The sequence below is a fragment of the Salvelinus namaycush genome, chromosome 2, assembly GCF_016432855.1.
Source record: "Salvelinus namaycush isolate Seneca chromosome 2, SaNama_1.0, whole genome shotgun sequence".
In the NCBI taxonomy this organism is placed as follows: domain Eukaryota; kingdom Metazoa; phylum Chordata; class Actinopteri; order Salmoniformes; family Salmonidae; genus Salvelinus; species Salvelinus namaycush.
Genome location: NC_052308.1, coordinates 17304553 through 17313237, shown reverse-complemented (window position 1 = coordinate 17313237; position 8685 = coordinate 17304553).

The window sequence follows — 8685 nt, the reverse complement described above, 5'->3', positions numbered from 1 at the left end:
GAAGACTTTCTTGATATATGGATTCCACGGTGAGGGTGAGTGGTGCTGTGATGTGTGTGATTGTCCCGGATCCTAGTTGTTGACTATTGAGCGCTTGAACCGGATAAGGAGAGGAGAGAGGGTATGAAGTGATGTTAAGGGAGGAGATGAGGGCCTGGTCAATAAAATGATCTGCGCCACCGGAGTCCACTAGAGCTGTAGAAACAAAACATGAAAGACAGCCAGCCAGTGAAATTGATACTAAGAAAGGTTTGGCAGAAAGTAATGATGATGGAATACTCACGCCAAACCCAGGAGATGGACGCAGTTGTAAATGAGAACTTGTTCTCAACTGGCATACCTGGTTAAATAAAGGTGAAATAATAATACTTTTTTAAAAGTAAGGGCTATTTGACCAAGAAGGAGAGTAATGGAGTACTGCATCAGATGACCCGGCCTCCACAATCACCCGACCTCAACCAATTTGAGATGGTTTGGGATGAGTTGAACCGCAGAGTGAAGGAAAAGCAGCCAAGAAGTGCTCAGTATATGTGGGAACTCCTTCAAGACTGTTGGAAAAGCATTCCAGGTGAAGCTGGCTGAGAGAATGCCAAGAGTGCAAAGCTGTCATCAAGGCAATTTTTTTATGTTTTTCTTTAACCTTTCTTTAACATGTTCTGTTTAGAGGTGAATTTGGTTCTGGCAGCCAAAACAGCCAAATACTCCATCTTAACGTGAATCGATACTCAATTGTGGTACGGTTCTAGAAACATAAATCACTCTACTTTCATATTACATCAAAATAATTTCACAAATGCAAAATATACACTTACTGTACACTGTTTTAACTGGTTTGAACACAATTGCAGCCCACATAATTTTTCAGTGACAACACGTTTGTGGGGTCCGTCTACCGTTTACACACAGGTATTCAGAGACGCAGATAACTAATTAGCACAGGTACGCCTCTGTCATCCGTCTGTTTTCCGAAAAACAAGCGCTGTAAGATAGATATATGGCCGTGTGGGAACTCTAACACTATAAAGGTGTGTAGTAATTTGACCTTTTTTATGTATATAATTTCTTGCTGATACGAAATATACTTTCCTTATGTTTCCAAAACTGTACGGCAAGCGATGCGTTTTAACATTCAGAACGAGCGTCGGGGCTCTTAACAAAACTCCCCCGACCAGAAGATAATATTTCAATAGACGCTAAAGGTAGTTAGCGTCTATGAATGGGCTACTTACCCGGGACTGAGTCAGAAGCACTTAATGTAGAGACGCTATTAGAATGAGTCTGTTTAATGAAGCAGGTAGCCGTTGCAGGCTCTTAAGCTTCGTGCTCTTGTTTTTGTCTACTTATTCCGTTGAAAAGCCTTTTGACAGAGGGAAGGTGGTCAACTAGAGAACCTACAGCACTATTTCAAAGGCACCTGAAAGTCTGGGTATGAAAATTGTAAACATTAAATAACACCCCCAAAATCACACAGTGCAGATTACATTCACCCTCCAAAGAGCTGGCAATCTTTTTGTGTGTTTACAAGCTCACAGCTTCTATGTATTGCTGGTAGAACCCCACTTTGCAGACAGACCCAGCTTGAGCTTTGTAATTGTGAGCCATGCAAGGCGAGCATCTATTTATGTAAATCACTCATTGAATAAATTGAACCCAGTCTTGTATGTTGTGAGGACATTGCACTGGCATACTGAGCTCCTTTTGCCTTGGGTGTGCTGTGCATTCATTCCCCTCTGTTAATAAGACTGAGCACATACTGTATGTCAGTGGTTCTCTGTCAACCTCCAATGACAGTTGCACATAGAAGCCATACCGTTGTTGGTCAGAAGGTGGTACTCTCTCCTACCCCTACTTCATGTCTTTGAGCCTGAAGCTACACTGAACAAAAATCTAAACGCAACATGTGAAGTGTTGGTCCCATGTTTCATGAGCTGAAATAAAAAATCCACAAAAAGCTTATTTCACTCTAATTTTGTGCACAAATTTGTTTACATCCCTGGTAGTGAACATGTTTTACTTTGCCAAGATAATCCATCCACCTGACAGGTGTGGCATATCAAGAAGCTGATTAAACAGCATGATCATTACACATGTGCACCTTGTGCTGGGGACAATAAAAGGCCACTTAAAAATATGCAGTTTTGTCACACAACACAATGCCACAGATGTCTCAAGTTTTGAGGGAGCATGCAAGTGGCATGCTAACTGCAGGAATGTCCACCAAAGCTGCTGCCAGATGATTCAATGTTCATTTGTCTACCATAAGCTGCCTTCAATGTCATTTTAGAGAATTTGGCAGTACATCCAACTGGCCTCACAACCGCAGACAACCCAGCCCAGGTCCTCCACATCCTCCTTCTTCACCTGTGGGAATGTCTGAGGGGGGTGGCAGCGGAGGTGCTGAGGAGTATTTCTGTCAGTAAAATAAGCACTTTTATGGGGAAAAACTAATTCTGATTGGGCCTGACTTCCCAGTGGGTGGGCCTATGCCCTCCCAGGCCCACCCATGGCTGCACCCCTGCCCAGTCATGTGAAATCCATAGATTAGGGCCTAATGGCTGTATTTAAATTGACTGATTTCCTAATATGAATTTATTTAAATTGACTGATTTCCTCAAATCTTTGTAATTGTTGCAAAATCAAATCAAATTGCATTTGTCAGATGCGCCAAATACAACAGGTACAACAGGTAGACTTTACAGTGAAATGCTTATTTACAAGCCCTTAACCAACAATACTTTAAGAAGTTTTAAGATTTTTTTTTTTTTAAAGAAGTGTTAAGTAAAAAATAGATAAGTAAAAAATATAAGTAACAAATAATTAGCAGCAGTTAACAGCAGCAGTAAAATAACAAGCGAGGCTATATACAGGGGTACCGGTACAGAGTCAATGTGTGGGTGCACCGGTTGTTGCATTACTATTTTTGCATGTTGCATTTCTATTTTTGTTCAGTATATTTAGTAGTACTGACGGAACAATCAAATGAAAGCTAGACAGTCAAGGAGAATCAAACACTATTAAAAAAAACTGGCACTCCGGGCGCATGCCCATTAATTTTGTTATAATGTTTGAGCATATTAAGACAGCATTAGCCATTGCAAAATGCATAGAATTTCAGGTAATTGGCTTTACAAAATAGTCTCTCAGCTCCATGCCAAACTATGTAGAATTGCTGGGAATGAGCTTCACAACTGCAACATTTTCTCTAAACTCAATGGAAAAAAATGTGTAGAATTGCAGAAAATGTGCTTTACAACAGTACCTTTTTCTCTACACCGTCAATATACCTTTCTAACTAATAGAGTTAGAGTTTACACTTTCTCTTCCAGTGAACTGTGGGAAGGTCAAAATAATTAACTGTCTACCAAATGTATTAATTTAAAAATGTTACTTCTACTTCTACTCATCATTCACCTGATGATAAAACAAGAGGTCCCTGGGTTGCAGGTTTTCCTGGGCAAGAACATTTGTAAACCCCTGGCATAAAGTACCTGTACCCTCCACAATGATTACTATGTATTCATATTAAAGTAATTGCTCCTGTGATTTAAAACACTTTCTATGAAGAATCAAAGCTCTATATCACTCATGCTGGTCTGGTTCCACACTGCGTATACACTCTTTGAAAAAAGGGTTCCAAAAAGGTTATTTGGCTGTCCCCATAAGAGAACCATTTTTGGTTCCAGGGAAAACCCTTTTTGGTTCCATGTAGAACCATCTGTGAAAAGGGACCTACATGGAATCAAAAAGAGTTCTTCAAAGGGTTCTCTTATGGGGACAGCCAAAGAACCCTTTCAGGTTCTAGATAGCATCTTTTTTTATAAGAGTGTATGTAACTGTAATATCACCACCCCCATGGGAGAAGCCTTATGGATGTGCAGCTATGCCATCCTGACAAAATATTCCCATGCTTTACACAACGCACTTTTCCATTGGTTTTATCTGCGCTGAGCTCTCTCTGGGAAGATCAAGAGCCCTCTTCTGATTCTCAAAGAATCTCACTGGAGGAAAAATGTAACGGCCTAGACAGATTTTCCAGCTGAAGTCTACTAGTGCCTCATGTTGTAGCTCTTTCCTGCAGTCAAATGACCTAGTGGCCTCATGGGTGGAATGTTATTAGTATTTTTCATAATTTCATAATTAATTAACATTATAAATGTTAAAAAATGCAAGGAATACAGTGTTTCTATGTCAAACATTTGTGTTATATTTCTGTCTTCTGTGATGTATATAAAGTCTAATGTTGGGATACAAACTCAGAATTGAATAGATTTCAACTCTATATTTAACACAGTACAGGTATCTTCTTTTTTGTAAGCCCATAACCATGTGTGTAAGGTGTATACTTTTGTTTCAAAGTAGATTTGTTTATACTACCAAGAAACACTCTGTGTGACCCTGATTTATCCCACTGGGGTAAAAGGTTCAATGTTGGCAAGAATGGTCTTGTTGTGCCAATGCACGGACATGACATGCAGCTCAGTGATCACATTTTCGTCTTTTAATGGGATATAGTTTAGAATCAGTGATTCTACTATTTCTAAAAGGTCTGCCCTTTCTGTACTTTTCTTTTCTACTCATGTGCCATGTAAGCAATTCATTTAGCTATAGGTGTGGTAGAGCATGGGAGAGAGAGAGAGAGCTCTGAGGATGTTGTTATGTCAGCACATGCCCTGCCCATGTTGTATAACTTTACAAGTTCTGCTCCAAGGCAGAGATAACCATCTATCACTGTAAGACCCTCTGAGCAACGAGTCAGTGACAAGAAGATGTAGCCTACAGTCATAGTAAATGACCACCCCTTGAGGGAAGGAGTCTCCCGGGGACCGGAGATGATGTCCACCAGTAAATTACTGAACTACAACACAAGACTTCACTGGCAGGATTCAGGAGAGGCAGCACACCCCGAGATCGTGTTCCGTCTTGTCTACATTCCACAGTGGTCTATGGAGCTCCCATGTGGAAAATTCCACCTCTGTGGATTGAAAGAGAAGAAGGGGTGGCCAGGGGACCACGTTAACACAACCTAGTACTGTATGGGATAACCTGTTTCTGTACAACTGGCCTCTATACCAGCTTTACTTGTGTTCAAGAACATACTGTATTTTATGGCTATTTCTCTCAACAAATGTGTTGCTGTGGTGAAACACTGTTGCCTACATTTTGAACCTTTGACCGTGCTGTCAGGCTGTGGCTCTTATGTGTCATTGCCAAAAGAAAGATGAGGTGACATCCTAATCCGAAATCAACTAACCAGGGTCAGACTCAATGTCCCTCAGGAGTTACAATCAACCCTCCCCCAGTTTCAGCCTTCAGCTCTTAACCACAATCATTAAATGAGATTAGAATCTTGGAGCTAGGTTTTTGTATTCAGGGAGCACACAGCACGGCCATGGGCATTGGATTGGCTCATTGGTTTTCATCAGAGGAATTAATCTTTGCAAACTGACACCCTAATGTATATAGATCAGCTTCTAGATAATGATGGATTTCACTTCACGTTTCCAAATAATTGACGACAATGGAACTGACGCAGCAAATCAAAGTATATTTTCTGCCAAATCAATTCACATGTTTTATGTGAGATGTGTTCATCTACACTAATACCAGCTTGGCTTGTCACCAGTTGTCACAAAGTGTCTTCTTGCCTCATGATTAGGTTCTGCTTTGCTTCCCCACCTTACCCTCCTATTATGTCTTAGCTTGTACAATATTGGGCATTAAGCAATGTGTTGGCTACAGGTGAAACTCAAAGCTGCACTCTTTTCTCAAAGAAATATGGCAAAAGTCTTAGCAGCCAAATCTAAAATAGAAATTGATGAACAGAATTATAGAATACTACTTAATTATGCAGTTAAATAAAATCGTAAGAAATTATTCTAAAACGGTATGGAATAGAGTTAAGGGCTTACTTGGTACATCTATTTCAACATGCCCATCTAGTGTGGATGTTGACTGGAGGACAATAACAAAACCGGCTGATATTGCCAATATTTTGCTGATTTTTCTTACAAAGAAAATGAATTTACAGAGCGATAATGTAAACACCCATTCTTCCAAATAAGCTATTGTTCAATGGATTGATGATCATATTATGAGCAAAAAAAACAGCTCTTTTAGTCTACAAATGGTGTCAGTAGAGGATGTGTTAAACCTATTGAAGTCATTACCCGATGGTATATCTACAAGTTACGATCTTATGGACAATTTTTTACTTCACTATGCTGCTCCCCAGATTACAATCCACTGAAATACATATTTAATTGGTCACTGGAAAAGGGGACATTTGCAATGTATGGAAGCATGCTAAACTGTGTCCAATCATGAAAGACAACAAAGAACCCATTACTCCTGCCAATAGTTGACCAATTAGTCTGCTCCCTTCCCTCAGTAAGATGTTGGAGGGTATTGTGAGTAGACAAATATGGGAGTTCATGGAAAAGAATGATCTGATTACAGCCAATCAGCATGCTTATCACAAAACCATTCCACCACCACTGCATTGGTTGACATGACTGACTAGTGGCTCAATGCTATGGATAATGGTAGGTTTGTGGGCGTACTATTTTTAGATTTTAGTGCAGCATTTGATTTAGTGGATCATGAAATAATTGTAACAATATTCTTGCATTATGGGTTTAAGGAGGCAGCATTGAATTGGGTACAGTCATATCTAACTGACAGGAAACAGTCCACCTATATCAATGGGTTGTTTTCTTCCCCTCATGCTTTAAACTGTGGAATACCGCAGGGTAGCTGCCTTGTGCCACTTCTTTACTTAATATATACCAACGACCTTCCTTATGCCTTATCTGAAACTCATGCTAGTATATTTTCAGATGATACTACAATTTATACAGCAAGACAATCGATTCAACAGGTACAGAAAGCTCTACAAGTAGATCTGCAAAATATCAGGGAGTCGGTTTGCCGGAACAAACTTGTTTTCAACACCAATAAAATCAAGGTTATGTTGGTCTGTTCCACCAGGAAAAGGCCAACACAGCATGGGATACAGTTAAGTATGAGGGGAGTACAACTTGAGGAAGTGGCAGAAACCAAACTACTAGGGGTGCAGCTAGACAACTGCTAATCATGGCCGTCTCAAATAACTCATCTATGTTTAAAAAAAAAAAAACTATTAAAACTGCATGCATGATCAGAAGGAAAGCTAAATATTTACCAGAAAATATTCTTAAGCAAACAACCCAAGCATTAATTGGGAGTCAGGTGAACTACTGTTCTATGGTCTGGGGACATGCATCAGCAAGTGAAATTAGGAGGCTGCAGATTGCACTGAACAAAGCAGCAAAGATTGTATTATCGGTGGAGATATGGTTCTTCTGTTATAGTCATGCTCAATGCTCTTGGTTGGTCATCAATCAACAAGATAATTGGAAAAAAACATGCTTATTTTATTTCACAATGTACACCATTTAAAATGGCCAAACTCTATTCAAAACAGTATTCAGTTGGTAAGAGACAGACATTCATTAAATACTAGGAATAGATTGTCCTCCATCTATGTGTTATCCAGATAGAAAAGAGAAATAGGCAAAATAACATTTTGATTTAGAGCAATAAAGAAATTTAATAATTTATCTGAGCAACCCAGAAACCTTTTAATTAATAAATTCAAACAATTCTTTAGAACCATTTAAATATAATAAATTGGAAGGTTGTTTATCTTTTAGATAGATTGACTGTTAGAATATTTATCTGGTCAATATGTCAGTGTATTATGTCTGTTTTAACAGTGTGTTATATGTGAAAATGTGATCGTTTTATAAATTGTATTTGAATATTTAAGGACTCTTGGAAGATTAGTCCAAATGAGGATTAAAAGAGATCCTAATAAAATCAAATCAAATCTCCTGATTGAATGTGTTGCTGGGTAGATTGCAGCCAACCTTGAATGTTGTGCAAGTCCAGACAAAGCAACACATATTTTACCTGAAAGTGTAGGCTAGGAGGAGACTCTAGCAGAGACTGTGGCTGTGGCTGGCCCCGGGCCCTCAGGGGGCTCCTGTAACTCCCCATACCCCTATCTACTATGTGGCCTGCTTCACCCAGGGGCTCCTCTGACATTTCATTTCCTCAACTGGATCACAGTAATATGTTTTCATCAAATAGTTGTATAAACAAACAGTGTTCTACTGCTTATAGTGTGTCATTCTGCTCCTCTCAGAGTGTCAGGTTCTCTTTCCACTGAGTGCAACCTTTGTCTTTACTCCTTTCCTGCACTGTAGAATTCCAGGCATGTTGAAACAGTGACCTCTCCCTGGAACTGGGATGTTGAAATAGCTGTTCTGTTATGTTTAACATACATTATACCTGTTTATACAGGAAGTCTTAATAACATATTGCCCTCACAACATGTGAACTGCAATATCTTAATCATAAATGTTATTGACAAGTAGTGTCATAGCGTAACATCACTTATGGACTGTAAAATATATGGTGTTTTTCTTTTATCAAACACAACTGATTTTGCATTATTCTGGGGGCTAACTGTGACCATTAAAATACTGTTATTTTGCATACAGATTTCCTGCATTAAGTTTCCTTTTTATCTCCATGTTTTCTTCCATAGTTGCAGTCACCCAGAAAGTGAGCAAATTCCTTGGCCAACGTGTCCAAACAGACTCCACTCTGGTGAGAATGTAAGGAAGGGGAGGAGGGGGAGGA